A 17,233-nucleotide genomic window follows, 5' to 3' on the forward strand; every position below is an offset into this window, starting at 1 on the left:
CATCCCTGAGTGGCATTACGTGAACAATAAACCCAAACCATCCCTTGGATATAAACCTGCACCGGCTTAATCCGATTGGAGCACCTTAATTACTCATAATTACTCACTAAACCATTAGGAGCCATAATTTGGTTATATGGTTACCACCCAGCGTAGTAAATGTTTTCCTGGCGTACAGGAAACCATTTGGCTTGTCACTCAGTGTAGTTAACCATAGGCAGAGGGAAGAGGAAAGAATGAAGGAAAGAAAGACAGAAAAGGGAGTGTAAAGTCACCTGTAGGCAGAAGGAAGAGGAAAGAATGAAGGAAAGACAGAAGAGGGAGTGTAAAGTCACCTGCAGGCAGAAGGAAGAGGAAAGAATGAAGGAAAGAAAGAAGAGGAAGGAAGGAAGAGAGGAAAGGGTACACACCTGAGAGCAGCTCTACATCGAGCGAGTGGATGGTGAGCGCCCCCACCTACCACAATCAATCAATCAATCATTTCCTGTGGCACCCTCGGGGATGCATAGGGCCTCGATGAACTCACACCACCACATCCTATCTTGTGCTAACTCCTCAAGATCTCCCCAACACTCATCTCCAGCTTCCCGTCTCATTGTCCTCACCCACGTCTCTTTTGGCCTTCCTCTACCTCTCCTACCAGGTGCCACCCACCCTGGTGTACCTCGTACTATTCCCTGTCTCCTATACACATGTCCTAGCCACTTCCATCGTGAGAATCTAACATATTCATCGATCGGCTGCACTCCCGTTATTTCTCTAATTCTACTATTTGGTATCCTTTCCCACCACTTAACTCCTAATATTCTTCTAAGTGCTTTATTTTCAAACACCAAGAATTTATTTTCCATAGTCACTGTGCTGTACCAAGACTCGTGTCCATAAATTAAGATACTCCTAACCATTACCTTATAAAGTTTGATTTTTGTATGCACAGAGAAATTGTTAGTATTCCAAATATTTTTAAGCATTCCCATTGCCTGATTAGCCTTCTTTAACCTTTCCTCGAATTCAAAGTTCAAAGAACCATCCTTGGCTAAATAAGTACCTAAATATTTAAACCTATCAACTTGCTTTACAACCATACCTCCAATTACACATTCCTGCGCATTTTCCATATTCATATTGATTATTTCAGTTTTTCCACAATTAATAACCAAACCCACCTTGCGACCTTCACTCACCTACCACAGACTAGTATTATTATCATTATTATTATAACAACAACACCAACTACTACTACTACTAATACCGATGCTACTACTATTACTACTACTTACTACTACTACAGGTAGTAGTACTACTACTACTGTTGTTGTCGTCGTCGTCGTTGTCATTATTATTATTATTATTATTATTATTGTTGTTGTTGTTATTATTATTATTATTATTATTATTATTACTATATTATTATTATTATTATTATTATTATTTTATTCACTCTCATCTTAAATGTCAGGATCAACTTGCATTGCCCCGGCCTCCTATGCTCCTCATGGGGCCACACAGGATTGGATGATGGATGGATGGATTATTATTAATTATCATCCACTCACTTGATGTAGTGCTGCCTACTTCTTCCTTTGCCATTATCATTCTTTTTCTGTGCCTGCCCTCCTCTCTTCCTATTTCTCCCATCTTTCCTGTCACTTTTTATTAATTTCTTTCCTTTACAGGTGGCTTTACATTGAGTGACAAGCCAAATGGTTTCCTGTAAGCCAAGAAACCATTTACAACGCTGGGTGGTAACCATATAACCAAACCATAAGCGTTCCCTACGTGTCAAAGAGTGGATTGGTGGAGGGTTAGTGCCCCTCCCAGTAAAACAAATAACCCAAAGTCAAATGGCCACCCCTTATAGGATTATGGCGTCTGGCAATAGATAGATAGATTATTATTATTATTATTATTATTATTGTTGTTGTTGTTGTTGCTGTTAATATTATTATTATTATCGTATCGTTTATAAAGGCTCCAACATGCTTGCATACGTCGGCCTCAGACACATAATGGCGTCTCTCCACGCTGCTCGATCTCTGGCAGCCTCCCTATTCAGTCCCTTATCCCTGGGGTCACACTCTATGACCTCGTCCCAGGTCTTTTTCGGTCTGCCTCTCGCAACCGACGTTCATACTTTTCACTTTCTGCAAACCAACCGTCATTCCCTATCCACTCCACATGCCCAAACCATCTCAGTCTGCCCCTCCTCATCACAACACCAATACATTCCAGTCCCAACCTACCTCCCAATCTACCCCTCCTCATTACAACACCAGTACACTCCAGTCCCATCCTACCTCTCAACTCTTCAATCTACCTCTCCTCATCACAACACCAATACACTCCAGTCCCATCCTACCTCTCAACTCTTCAATCTACCTCTCCTCATCACAACACCGATACACTCCAGTCCCATCCTTCCTCTCAACTCTTCAATCTACCTCTCCTCATCACAACACCAATACACTCCAGTCCCATCCTACCTCTCGACTCATCCATCGTAAACCCAGCCCCCCCAGGCCTCGCACTCAAGGACGCACTGCACATCTACCTAATCATTGCCATTTCTGTACGTCTGAGCCTGCGAATATCTTCTTCCTTACTGCTCAGGTCTCACTCTTACTACTACTACTACTACTGTTATTATTTTTATTATTATTGTTATTGTTAATATTATTATTATTATTATTATTATTATTATTATTATTACTTTTACTTTTACTACTACTGCCACTACTACAACTAATTATTATTATTATCATTATTATTATTATTATTATTATTATTAATATTATCATCAACAAGGGTAAAGATTTTCTGCACAGCAACCTTAAACTTCTCTTGTATGCCAAATGTATCGTTCCAATATCAACACAGTTTCCATCACTACTAAGAGGATAATGAGGCGTAATGTGGAGAATAAATCGCTGTGGAAAAGGCGTTACGAAGCCTCTTGTGCCTCTGACTGCCTTCCTGATAACGAATTCCTGACTGGCCTCAGCAGATAAAAGTTTAGATGGCCACACTGCTGTCCTGGAGGGCCAATCTCTCTCTCTCTCTCTCTCTCTCTCTCAAAAAAAAAAAAAAAAAAAAAGTTCGAGATTGTGAGCGTAAAAGGGCAATAGGAACAGACGCAATGGATAACTAATAAGAGTCAATGCCGCGAGACCTGTTATAGGAATACTTAATGGGAATAATTATTAATACCACTAGATATATGAATAACTAACATAACTAACAAAAAGCAAGTCAATCTCTTTGGAGAGAAGAAGTCTTATGCTTTTGAAAGCTGGCAGCTGATTGGTTGTCCCAGTACAATAATTAGGAACGATGTATTTTATATCCTATTTATTATAATGGTTACCATAACCATTTCTGGCGACAATATTCAAATTTATATATATATATATATATATATATATATATATATATATATATATATATATATATATATATACATTAAAACGAGGCCTGAAGACTGTCAGATGACCTAGATACGTATGAAATTTTCAGTTCTGCAAAATCAACATGTGTAGCAATAATGAGTTATAATTTATGTTCATTAGCCTTAAAGTAAAATACTCAAGAGTCTCGTAAAACTTCGCCCGAAAATGTTGACTTGGCAGGATAAAAGAAAATTTCACACGTATTGTCGTATCGAAACACAGTTAAAGATCGAAACAAGAAAGATACATAAAATCGAAAGCGAAAAACAGAAAGTAAAGCTAAACAAGAAAAATACAGCTAAATTAAAGAGAAATAAAACGAAGCTAAATAAAACCGCCAATAATGAGACAGTAGTGAAAACAGAGTACCGTACCGTAACCAAGACATGTTGGTACTAAAACGGAAAAGGGATACATCTCAGAATACGAATCGCCTTCATATCACCGTGTCTTTCGCCATCAGGATGCCCGATCTCCAACTCACAAACCTCTATTACATACTTCTCCACCCCATCCCTCCCTCTCATTCTCGGTCTCCAGCTCCTCTCCCCATGCAGCTCATTCACATACACTCCTAGTTAGTCTCTTATTCTCCATCCTCTCCACATGGCCGAAGCAACTCAGTCACATCTACATAAATACCACAACACTCCTTCACTTTCTTATTTGTCTGTCATCGTAACTCCACATCCACATCAACACCACAACACCCCTTCACTTCCTCATTTGTCTGTCTGTCTCTCCACGTAACTCCACATCCACATCAACACCACAACACCCCTTCACTTCCTCATTTGTCTGTCTGTCTCTCCACGTAACTCCACATCCACATCAACACCACAACACCCCTTCACTTCCTCATTTGTCTGTCTGTCTCTTCACGTAACTCCACATCCACACCAACACCACAACACTCCTTCACTTCCTCATTTGTCTGTCTGTCTCTCCAGATAACTCCACATCCACATCAACACCACAACGCTCCTTCACTTCCTCATTTGTCTGTCTGTCTCTCCACGTAACTCCACATCCACATCAACACCACAACACCCCTTCACTTCCTCATTTGTCTGTGTCTCCACGTAACTCCACATCCACACCAACACCACAACGCTCCTTCACTTTCTCATTTGTCTGCCTGTCTCTCCACGTAACTCCACATCCACATCAACACCACAACACTCCTTCACTTCCTCATTTGTCTGTCTGTCTCTCCAGATAACTCCACATCCACATCATCATCACAACACTCCTTCACTTCCTCATTATTCTGTCTCTCCACGAAACTCCACATCCACATCAGCACCACAACGCTCCTTCACTTCCTCATTTGTCTGTCTGTCTCTCCACACAACTCCACATGCCCCTCTCACGTAACTCATTTCCGCTGCTCTCACTCTTAACTTGTGTCCTAGTGAGGTGAAGGATACTTGGTTAAATTCAACATGGTCTTTATATGAACATGTAAGTTTATATTTGCTCAGAACACGGAGTTGGAACGTAGAGCTAACTTTATGCACACACACACACACACACACACACACACACACACACACACACAGAAAGAGAGAGAGAGAGAGAGAGAGAGAGGTCCCTACAATTGTCCTTAGCGGATCCACAGAACACATTTTCTTTATTTCCTTTCTCTTTCTCCCTCTTCTCCACCTTTTCTCTACCTTTCCCTCCACCTATCTCTCCGTTCTCTCCATTCCTCCACCATTTTCACTCTTTCTCTCCCTCAAATCACCAACATCAAACTCCCACAAGCGCTCTCAGCCAGTTCAAAGTTCGCGCGCCTTTTCTTCCATTTTCTTTCCCTTATTTCTTATTCTCCCCCTCCTTGGCTCTATGCTCCTCGGTTAAAGAAGCTCCCTGACATCTTTTCCTAAGCGATTTATTATACTTACAACAACTTCCTGTCCTATTCTGTGTTATATCAGTCCTAGAAAAGGTGGGTCGCCTCTCTTTTCTCCCTCTTTCTCTCCTTCTTTTGGTACGTTCTCTCCAACATTCCTTCTCTCTGTCTCTCCATCATTCCTCCCTCACTTTCCCTCCTCCTCTCCCTCAGGCGGGGCAGGTACAGGCCTCAGAATCACCAACACAGAGGTACCGACAACAGTGCTAAGCGGGTCTACGGTTCGCCTTTCTGTTCTCCCTCCTTTCCTACGATCTCTCCACCATTTCTTCTATCTCTCCATCATTCCTCCTTCACTTTCTTTCCGTCTCTCCCTCAGGCGGGGCAGATACAGGCCTCAGAATCACCAACACAAAGGTACCGACAACAGTGCTAAGCGGGTCCAAAGTTCGCCTCTCTTCTCTCCCTCCTTTCCTACGTTCTCTCCATCTCTTTATCTCTCCATCATTTCTCCCTCACTTTCTCTGTCTCTCCCTCACTTTCCCTCCGTCTCTCCCTCAGGCGGGGCAGGTACAGGCCTCAGAATCACCAACATTGAGGTACCGACAACAGTGCTAAGCGGGTCCACAGTCCGCCTCTCCTGCTCCTTCCTACTACGACCTCATGACGACTTGTACTCCCTCACGTGGTGGAAGGACGACCACACCTTCTACCGCTTCATACCCAAGAGCAACACACCACAGACGGTTTTTGCCACACCTGGGATTGTGGTACATGTGAGTAATTGTGGTGGTTGTGGTGGTAGGTGTGGTGGAAAGACGACCACACTTTGTACATCTTCATATCTAAAAGCAATTCGTCACCACTGGATTTTTGACACGCCAGGTATTGTGGTAGATGTAATTGTGGTAGTTGTGGTTGTGGTAGGTGTGGTTGTGGTGGTGGAGGTAAGTATAGATGATTAAGTGGTGGTTGTGGTAGTTGTGGTTGTGGGTATGGAAGCTGTGGTTGTGGAGGTTAAGATGTTGTGGTTGTGGCAATTGTACCTGACGGGTGATTGTGGTTGTGGTAGATTTATGTGGTTTTTGTGGTTGTGGTTAGAGTGGGTTATTGTGGTGGTGGTGGTTGGTATGGCTGGGTTGTGAGTGTGTTTGTGGCAACCTGTGAGTTGTGATTTTGACTGTGGTAGTTGTGGTTGTGGTAGTTTTGGGTAGATGTGGTTGTGGGTGTGGTCGTTGTAGTTGTGGTAGTTTTGGGTGGCTGTGGTTGTGGTAGTTTTGGGTAGCTGTGGTTGTGGTAGTTTTGGGTAGCTGTGGTTGTGGTAGTTTTGGGTAGCTGTGGTTGTGGAAGTTTTGGGTAGCTGTGGTTGTGGTAGTTTTGGGTAGCTGTGGTTGTGGTAGTTTTGGGTAGCTGTGGTTGTGGTAGTTTTGGGCAGTTGTGGGTGTGGTAGTTGTGGTTGTGGTAGTTGTAATTATCCTCTATATTAGCGAGTGACTGTGGTGGATGTGAACAAGTGTGAACATATAACTAGTTGCGGTACTTGTGGTTGTGGTAGTTGTGGCTGTGGATGGTTGTGGGAGTTGTGGTTACTGTGGATAGGTATGGTTGTGATTATGTTAGGGTTGATGCTAGTAGTTGTGGTTGGATGTGGGCGGTTGTGGTAGTTGTGGTTGTGGTCGATGCTAGTTTAATTGTTGTGGTTGCCGTGAGAAGTTGTAGTCAGAAATACTTGTGGCTGTGGTAGTTGTGGTGACTTGGTTGTGGTAGTTGTGGTGGCTGTGGTTGTGGTGGATACTGACAAACTTGATTGAGATTGTGGTTGGGACTGGCAGCTTTGGTTTTGTATATATGAAATGTGATTAGGCCTGAGTTGTGTGGTATACGTCTTTCACATTAACCTGGCCCAAATTTTCGTCCTCTTCCTGCTCATTTCACGTAGCTCAGTGGCAAAATAATAACAGTGTAATGGTTCTACATCTTCACACCACTTCTTCGTGACTGGCACCATAGTCGAGTGTTAATCTATTGTTATAACTAAGCACTCAAGATGGTGAAATGACATGGTTTGGGGGGCTTGTTAGAAAGTATAGTTGTGGTGGTTGCTGGCTGTGGTTGTGGTAGCTGTGGTTGTGGTACGTGTGGCTGTGGTAAGTGTGGGTACTTTAGCTGTGGTAGTGGATGATGTGAGAGGCTGTGGTACCCTGCAGTTCTGGTTGGTTGCAGCTGTGTTGTGGTAGGTGGGGGTTGCTGTGGTGTGGTTGATGTGGGTGGGTGTGGTAGGTGGTGGTTGCTGTGATGGTGGTTGATGTGGGTGGGTGTGGTAGGTGGTGGTTGCTGTGGTGGTGGTTGATGTGAGTGGTTGTGGTAGGTGGTGGTTGTTGTGAGTGGTTGTGGTAGGTGGTGGTTGATGTGAGTGGTTGTGGTAGGTGGTGGTTGTTGTGAGTGGTTGTGGTAGGTGGTGGTTGATGTGAGTGGTTGTGGTAGGTGGTGGTTGCTGTGGTGGTGGTTGACGTGGGTGGGTGTGGTAGGTGGTGGATGCTGTGGTGGTGGTTGACGTGAGTTGTTCCGGTAGGTGGTGGGTGCTGTGGTGGTGGATGATGATGAGTGGTTGTGGTAGGTGGTGGTTGCTGTGGTGGTGGCTGATGTGAGTGGTTGTGGTAGGTGGTGGTTGCTGTGGTGGTGGATGATGATGAGTGGTTGTGGTAGGTGGTGGTTGTAGTGGTGATGGTTGATGAGTAGTTGTGGCAGATGGTGGTTGCTGTGGTGGTGGCTGATGTGAGTAGTTGTGGCAGATGGTGGTTGCTGTGGTGGTGGATGATGAGTGGTTGTGGCGATGTTGTCTTGCATGTAATACCGAATGTGTGTATTGCAGCGGACGGAACAGATATGGGCGGGCAGCACTAGTACACAGATTCATGCAACATTTGACGAATCTTGAAAAGCAACTGATTCAAAGGGGAGAAGAATACTAGCTAGGCTACTTTGATTCATGCTATATCTGAAGAATCTTGAAGAGCAACTGATTTTACTGGGGAAGTGACCCGCCCCCACCTCCAGCCACTGCTTCTGTTTTACATATTCATTTTAAATCTATATACTGACTCCTTCACTTTTTACACTAATACTTGCAATAAATAAAGTGCTTTAGCTTTGTATTTAGACTGAATGTAACAGTGAATATGCTAAAATAATAAGGAATCTGCTTCTATAGTATTTTTAATCGCCTTCAGAGTAAAAGTTTCAATATTTACCATTTATCCTTTACCTTGCCCCCATGTTTACAATGTCACTTTCATACTGTATACTTTGATGTTATACTGACGGCTCCTTTATTACCTTATCCATGTCTCTGTACTGTTTATTTATTACCTAATCTATATCTCTAATCGTAGTTTATTTATTATCTCTTTCATGTCTCTAATTATACTGTTTATTATCTTCATGTCTCTAATTATACTGTTTATTATCTTCTTCATGTCTCTAATTATACTGTTTATTATCTTCTTCATGTCTCTAATTATGATGTTTCTTTATTCCCTTATTCATGTCTCTAACTGTACTACGTGTAAATGTTTGCTCAGCGGGCCAACTCCAGCCTGGGTGAGGTAGTGATGTCCGTGGACCACCGAGCGTCTGGGCGGCTGCGGTGTGAGGTGCTGTCTGACCTGCCCTTCTTTGAGCACGACGCCAGGCACGCCAACATGACCGTGCTGGGTGGGTATACTGTACGTACACTGCCGGGCACGCCAACATGACCGTGCTGTTGCTGTTGTTGTTGTAGATTTTCCTTCCGTAGGACCGGCCCTGTGGGCCTGCCAGAGGTAGAAATAGGCAGATAGACTGGTGGATCAAATGAGAACTACTTCTTTAGGCTGTTGAACAGCTCTAAATTAGTAGTCTGACATATATATATATATATATATATATATAGCTCTAAATTAGTAGTCTGACATATATATATATATATATATATATATATATATATTTTGTATACGTGTCCGACTCTGGGCAAAGGCTCAGGGCCTATTTCTTGGGGGCAGTGGCCTATCCCAAGGCCCAGTAGTCCTCCTACACCTCCACATATCACCACTTCGGCGCTAACACCCACCGTCCATATTGAATACATGCTAGGGCTGTCTCATACAGGACTGGTGTACCGGTATTAGTGGGGGTACTTTTACGACATGTCGGCGGGTCACCTAGTAGATCAGAAAAGTCTGCTTTTAGGAAATTCAACTCCTTAAACTGTTCCCTGCCCCAGCCGGGATTCGATCCTGGGTCCATTAGGACTGCAAGCCGCCTCTCTACCGATTCAGCTACCGCCTCCTCTTTATTGCTTCATTGGCGATCATGTCAGCTTTTAATTCAAGAACTCTCGAGATGTTGTCACAGGTGGGATGAGCGTTCTTGGGCTCAAGGTCGTTGACTGGTTCGGTGGAGGGCGTGGGCAGGTAGAAGTTAAAGTCGTTGGTGGGAGGAAGTCGTTTCTCTGCTTTCCTCTTGTTTTCCTTCTTCTCAGTTGGTGGCGGCAAAGAGGAGGAATCACCTGTCTCCATAGGAGTGTCTGTCCATGGCGGCCGGATCATGGGTGTCTCGAGGGTCAGAGGTGGACTCCCGTTCCTCCTGGGCTGCCACTGGCGATGCCTGAGTCTCGGCGGTGGTCGTATCGAGGTCCATGTTGGAAGCCGGGTCGTCAGGAGTGATAGCAGTCGCCCTGTTGTGAGGGGCGTTCAACTGCAGCCGTTTCCGCGGTGTCGTGCGGGGTTGGACAGGTATCAGTGGCCGGGGCTCCTGACGAGTGGCGGGACGGGCATCGTTGGCGAAGCTTCGGGGATGACAAGGGGTGGCAGCCCAATCTCCTCAAATATTTGAGGGAGGAGAGTGCGCAGAGCCGCCCTGTCATCACCGCAGAAAGCCCTCGCCGTCGCGATGCACATTGAAACGATGGTGTCCATCTCCCCAGAGCACCTAGGACCCTTGGACCGGCGTCTTCGGGCCGTGGGACGTCGCCGTGCATGGGCAGAGCCCTGCACAGCAGCATCCCCCGGCCCAGAGACGTCCCTGGCCTCAGGACACTTAGGAGACTGTGAGAGACTGAACTCCACCGTCTCACCCTCCCCAAGAGAGCGCTGGAGGTGCCGTGTGTTCGGTGCAACGATTGCTTGACTGTGCACGAAAACATCAGCACCAGTGTCCTGGCGCGTGATGAATCCGTAAGCAGCCTTCACGCTGAACCAACACAGTAACAAACGGTTCCCTGATCTGGGCTACCGGCTGCTCGGATCTGCTGTCGCATCCCCCCCTCAACAGGTCGTAGGCATTAACAGATGTTCTGGCCATGAAGTCTATGGGTTCCGCCAGCCGAAGATCACTAGCTCTGCAGTGATGCTCTTCCCACGGCTGATGTGACCGTGCTGAGTGGGTATGCTGCACAGACACTGCAAAGTATTGTCAAGGATATAATGTTCTCATAAGATTTCACTGTTTCTGTTTCATTCTTAGAACACGTCCGTTACATTCCTCTGTGGTGAATCATGTCTAAGAAAATCGCCTACGGACACATATTTTTTCCAAGCCTCTCTCACCTTAGGAAGATTAGCCACGGGAGGGAAGTGAGGAGTAAATGTGAAATATTACGCCAACTTTTGTCCTGTCATGAGCAAAGGATCAAACAATTTTCACACATAAAGGGTCGAAAGATATCCTAAATGATCAATACAGCTTACAAGGTTCCCAAAAGACTGCTCTGCTTCCATGTAATCGTGCAAATAATAATACTCTCCTCGAATAAGATGCAAAATGACGCCAAGATATATACTGCATCCTTCTCAATGCAGGGTTATCGAAATGGCATCACGCTGTATTTATTGTCTGTGGCACCTGACTGATTTTTTTTTTTTCATTTTCATATTCTTTTTTTTAATTTTCCTCTCTCCTTTCACGTGACTTAGATTTTTTTCCATTTTCTTTATATTTTCTTCAATTTTCTTCTCTCCTTTCACGTGACTGTGATTTTCTCCATTTCGTATTCTTTTTTCAGTTTTCTTCTCTCCTTTTTTTTTTTCTCTCCCGACTTTGATTTTTTCCATTTCCTTCATATTCTTTTTTCAATTTTCTTTTTTTTTTCCAGAATGCGTACCGACATTTTTTTTTTTCTTCGTGTACTTCCAGGACCTTGGATGCTAAAGAACTGGGCTGGATATATAAAAGTCAACGAATTAGAAGTTCTGTTAGCTAAAAATAAAAACTGTAATATTTCACCTCTTCTCATCTCTGCTGACTAATATTCCTAAGCTGAGGGGAGGCTTGGTATGATTCTCTGCCCTTAGATTTGAGATGCGTCAGGGAGGAAGGCGGCGGTGAAGGCCGTGGAAAAACAGGTAAACTTTTGCGTCTACCTGTGGAGGATTATATACAGAGTGGGCCATAAATAAGGCTACATTTCCACTCCGCTGGGTTTTATCTCGTGTTTTTCCGTTATAAATGTCGTCCTTATATCACATTTATTTCCTACTCCCACTGTCACACCCACGCCCACACCAGCAGACAGTCAGCCAAAGGTGGCTGTTGTGTATACATACGCAACGACTTATCTTGCTCTCGTGTTCCTGAACTTGATTCTTCTGAATTCTCCACTCTCTGGCTTCGGCTTTCCTGTCATTCTCTGACTAAATATATCTGTGCTGTTTACTTATCCCCTAATTCTACTGACTATCAAAAATTCTTCGACTATCTTACTTCTACGATGGAACACATTCTGTCCATTTCTCCTTTCTCTGAAATCTCCATTCTTGGAGATTTCAATGTTCACCACCACCTTTGGCTCTCCTCTCCTTTCACGGATCCACCTGGTGAACAAGCCTACATCTTTTCTATCCTTAATGACCTAGAGCAGCTTGTACAGCACCCTACCCGTATCCCTGACCGCCTTGGAGAGAGCTCCAACATATATACTTGACCTCTTCCTCACAACTAATCCTTCAGCTTACTCTGTTAATCTTTTCTCTTCGTTGGGCTCCTCCGATCACAACCTTATTACCTTAACCTGTCCTATCGCTCCAGTACGGCCTGCGGACCCTCCAGGGAAACGTCGTCTCTGGCATTTTGGAGTTGCGGACTGGGAGGCCCTCAGGCAGTACTTCTTTCATTTTCCCTGGAATGATTATTGCTTCCATGGCCGTGAGCCATCTGAGTGTGCCTTGCGCATTACGGAGGTTATTCTCTCGGGCATGGAAGCATACATTCCTTTCTCATATCCTTTGACTAACGCAAGAAAGCCTTGGTTTAATCACGCTTGTTCTAATGCTGTCCGCAACAAGGAGAAGGCCTACAAAAGGTACCGGAGCCAACCCACCCCTGAATCACATAATCTTTACGTTTCTGCCCGGAATCGTGCTAAGTCTGTTCTTCGCTCTACTAAAAATAATTTCATCCATACTAAATGCTCTCAACTCTCCAACTCGAATTCTTCCCGCTCCTTCTGGCACCTTGCCAAAATCTTTCTAACAACTTTACCTCATCATCCTTCCCTCCTCTTTTCTACTCTGATGGTTCTGTAGCTATTTCTTCTACTGATAAAGCAGATCTCTTCGCACAGACTTTCTCCTCCAATTCCACCTTAGACGATTCCGGTGCTGTTCCTCCATCACTTCCCCCCTCTGACTTCCTCATGGCTGACATTAAAATTTCTTCAGTTGATGTATTTTCTGCCATCACTGGCCTCAGTACTAACAAGGCATATGGGCCTGATGGGGTCCCTCCTGTTGTTCTCAAAACTGTGCTTCTGTGCTTACACCCTGCCTAGGCAAACTATTTCGCCTTTGTCTGTCAACTTGTACCTTTCCTTCTTGCTGGAAGTTTGCTCTCATTCAGCCAGTCCCAAAGAAGGGTGACCACTCCCAACCCTCCAACTATCGTCCAATTGCTTTAACGTCCTGTATTTCAAAAGTTTTCGAGTCAATTCTTAATAAAAAATTTTAAGGCATCTTTCCTATCACAACCTTCTTTCCGATCGTCAGTATGGGTTCCGTCAGGGACGCTCCACTGGCGATCTTCTCACCTACCTTTCAGACTCCTGGTCATCCTCCTTTCGGGACTTTGGCGAAAGCTTTGCCATTGCACTTGACATCTCAAAGGCTTTCGATCGAGTCTGGCATAAATCTTTAATTTCCAAACTGCCCTCCTACGGTTTCTATCCTTCTATCTGTACCTTCATCGCTAGCTTCCTTTCTGGTCGTTCTATAGCTGCTGTCGTAGACGGCCATCGTTCTTCTCCTAGATCTATCAACAGTGGTGTTCCTCAGGGCTCTGTCCTATCACCAACTCTCTTCCTTTTATTCATCAATGATCTTCTAAGCTGTACATCTAACTCTATCCACTCATACGCTGATGACTCCACCCTTCACCTTTCCATTCGGTTCCCGCAACGCCCATCTCAACAGTTACTTCAAGAAACAAGGGATGAGGCTATGGCACACCTAATGTCTGACTTGGCTCATATCTCTGACTGGGGTAAAAATAATATGGTTGTCTTTAATGCTTCTAAGACTCAGTTCTTACACCTATCAACCCGACAAAATCTTCCACAGGTATACCCACTAATGTTTAATAATATTCAGATTAATCCTGCATCATCCTTGAACATGCTTGGGGTTTCATTTACTCGGGACTTATCTTTGAAAGATCATATTGCATCTCTTGTAAAATCTGCTTCCAAGAGATTGGGTGTGCTAAGCCGACTCCGCTCTTTCTTTACCCCTGCACAATTGTTGACTCTATACAGGGGTTTTATCCGCCCCTGTGTGGAGTACAACTCTCATGTGTGGGGAGGCTCCCCACATACAGCTCTTCTCAATAGGGTGGAGTCAAAGGCTTTTCGTCTCATTAACTCTCCTCCTCTTACTGACTCCCTTCAACCTCTGTCTCTTCGCCGCACTGTTGCATCTTTATCTCTTTTCTATCGCTACTTTAATGGTCACTGCTCCTCTGAACTGTCTGCTTGCATTCCTCCACCTCTACGACGGGCGCGTAGCACCCGTCTGGCAGCAAACTCTCATCCCTTTTCTGTCCAACTCTCTAATGCAAGAGTTAACCGTTACTCCCAGTCTTTCATTCATGCAACAGGTCAGCTCTGGAACTGTCTCCCTCTGTCTGTATTTCCTCCTGCCTATGATCTCCAGTCTTTCAAACGCAGTGTGTCCAGGCATCTCAAAATGATCGGATCTTGAGTTTGGCTCTCTATTGTATTTTGTTTTTCTCTTGGAGGGAACTGTTACTGCGGGCTCATGGCCTTTGGTTCCTCCTTCCTCGCATAAAAAAAAAAAAAAAAAATCAGTGTCTACCCAGCCTCATTTATTCATTTCCTACTCCCACTGTCACACCCACGCCCACACCAGCAGACAGTCAGCGTTATCAGTGTCTACCCAGCCTCATTTATTCATTTCCTACTCCCACTGTCACACCCACGCCCACACCAGCAGACAGACAGCGTTATCAGTGTCTACCCTGCATCAGTTATTCTTTTTCATTGCCACACCCACGCCCACACCAGCAGACAGTCAGCGTTATCACTGTCTATTCTGCATCAATTTTTTTCCCACTGCCACACCCACGCCCACACCATCAGACTGAGCCGTCCACTCGACACACAATACCTTCCGGTGTGTTTCTAGTACAGCGCTATTTCCAGACCACCCTATATCGCCGCAGTGAATACATCAGATACATTTCTTGTAATTTTTGCTACAACATTACATACACTATTGCCACCCGAATGCTCTTATAACACAACCATTAAAGACTAATATAACTGTACTTATATGTCAATCTCAATCTCTACCTATCTATCTGTCCATCTGTCTATCGACCCATCTCTCTATGCCTGTTTGCCTGTCCATCCATCCATCCAGTCATCCATCCATCCATACACCTGCTTGTCTGTCCATTCATGTCCATCCATCTATCTATCTATCTATTTATCTACACGGTAAACATCTACCTACTGCCAAACCCCCTAATCCCACATTTCACCCCGCATGGTCAAAACATAAACGCCTCCACATCATCTCCACCTCCACTTACTTCAACCTCCACTCACTTCGTCTCATGTACAGTCAAATACAAAAGTTCTGTCGCCTCTTCTGCCCCTATTTCATCCCTAGGTTCGCAGACGTTGGAATGTGACGTACTAGATTTAAATGCATATCATCATCCATTTGTCGGTTACATTTCAAACGTTTAAATAATTCAGTGATGAAAGAGAGGCAGGAGGGAAGAACAGACTTTTGTATCTGGCTGTACTTTTCCTCCACCACAAGCGTACGTAGCTGTAGTTCGTTCATCTTAACTTGGCCCAATTTTTCATCCTTTTGTGGCTTACTGTAGCTCATTGGTAGAAGGTAAGGCTCAACGTTCTTTTCATGGCACTTCTTTGTGACTAGCATCGTATTCTGTTGTTTATTTATTTATTTATTGAGAGAGAGAGAGAGAGAGAGAGAGAGAGAGAGAGAGAGGTACAACTTTAAAGAGTACTCACATTCTCTTCTATACTGATAATTTCGAGACCAACATCGCGATAAAAAAAAAAAAAAAAAAATGAACAGGAAGGAGTATGCGAAGATTTTTAGAGGATATACGGTCGTTGTTGCAGCCTGTTATGTATTTTAAGCGTCACAAACTTTCGATTTTTCTTAGTTTAATAAAGTCTAAGATACTCTATACGTGACGAAGGATAAAACTTTGAAGTCTACCCCGGTACTGATACGACACGTCTGTCCTGAATAAAATACAGGCTTATATAAATACATGCATACACAGGGAAACCGACACATAAACTTGTGTAATTGTGGATAAAATACATAGATACATAAACCAAGGCCTAGCTATACACAGTGTAGGTCTGTCGAAACGTGTGATAATCATAACGCAGACACTGACAAAGCGACATAGACATTATACATAAATTATACACAACATATCACATTCAGAGGTAAATCGACAAGCAAAGAACATAACTCATACATGAGTCAATCGACATATGCAAAACAGAACAAGCCTTTAAGACAATAGGTAAGTACATGCAAGCTCACTCCTTCCCTTACCTTCACCAATGACCAGCAACGTCTCAGATCCGTCTCCCAGCCCTATTCACTCTCTTCTGCGAAACACACACAAACCGCGACACCAAACAACCACCGGAATGGCCAAGCCTGATAAAATACTGGAAAGAAGCGGACGTACTGATACTGCTACTGATGAACGGGCGCTGTTGTCTTTGTATCGACTGCGTTTGGCGGTGTTTTCAAAGGTACACCCACCCTCATAGCAACCTGTACACTGACCAGTCCTCCACTCCTCCATGCAAACACCATGTGACCATCCATAGGACCTCAAGGTTGACGAATCGCTAAATGTTTTGCTTTTCAAACTTACGGTATATCTAAAGTAAGGGTTCTCCTTTCCATGTTAAGTTTAACTGACTGCTGGGAGTATTAATTTAGAGACTGAGTGGAGTTGCTGACGACTTATAACCTTAAGTTGTATATATGAACAAGTATTAAAAAAATACCAAAATTGACTAGTTGGAACCTGTGTGGACTAACCAGCTCAAGCATACGTAACGAAAAATTTGAGGGATCGCAGTTTTACCCTAAGACATAGCAATAAAACCTAAAATAAACGTTCCATTCGAGGCCACTTAATCTATAATCGACTGCAAGAAGTTCGGTAAATAAATGAGGGTGAAATTAATGTAGAAACTGCAAGAACTTAGCGGATGGCGTCGAAATACGCTAACCTCCCATCACGTGACGTCACTGCACATCACACTCCGCAGTTGACAAGTTGGAATTTTGGCTACACATATCAGACGTAAACAATAACTTATTCTTTTTCTTTCGTCTTTTTCTCTTATTTCTCTTAGTTTTTTTTTTTT

Source organism: Coenobita brevimanus, chromosome 41 (genome assembly GCF_032717465.1).
Source record: "Coenobita brevimanus isolate Jiangsu-jjx chromosome 41, ASM3271746v2, whole genome shotgun sequence".
In the NCBI taxonomy this organism is placed as follows: domain Eukaryota; kingdom Metazoa; phylum Arthropoda; class Malacostraca; order Decapoda; family Coenobitidae; genus Coenobita; species Coenobita brevimanus.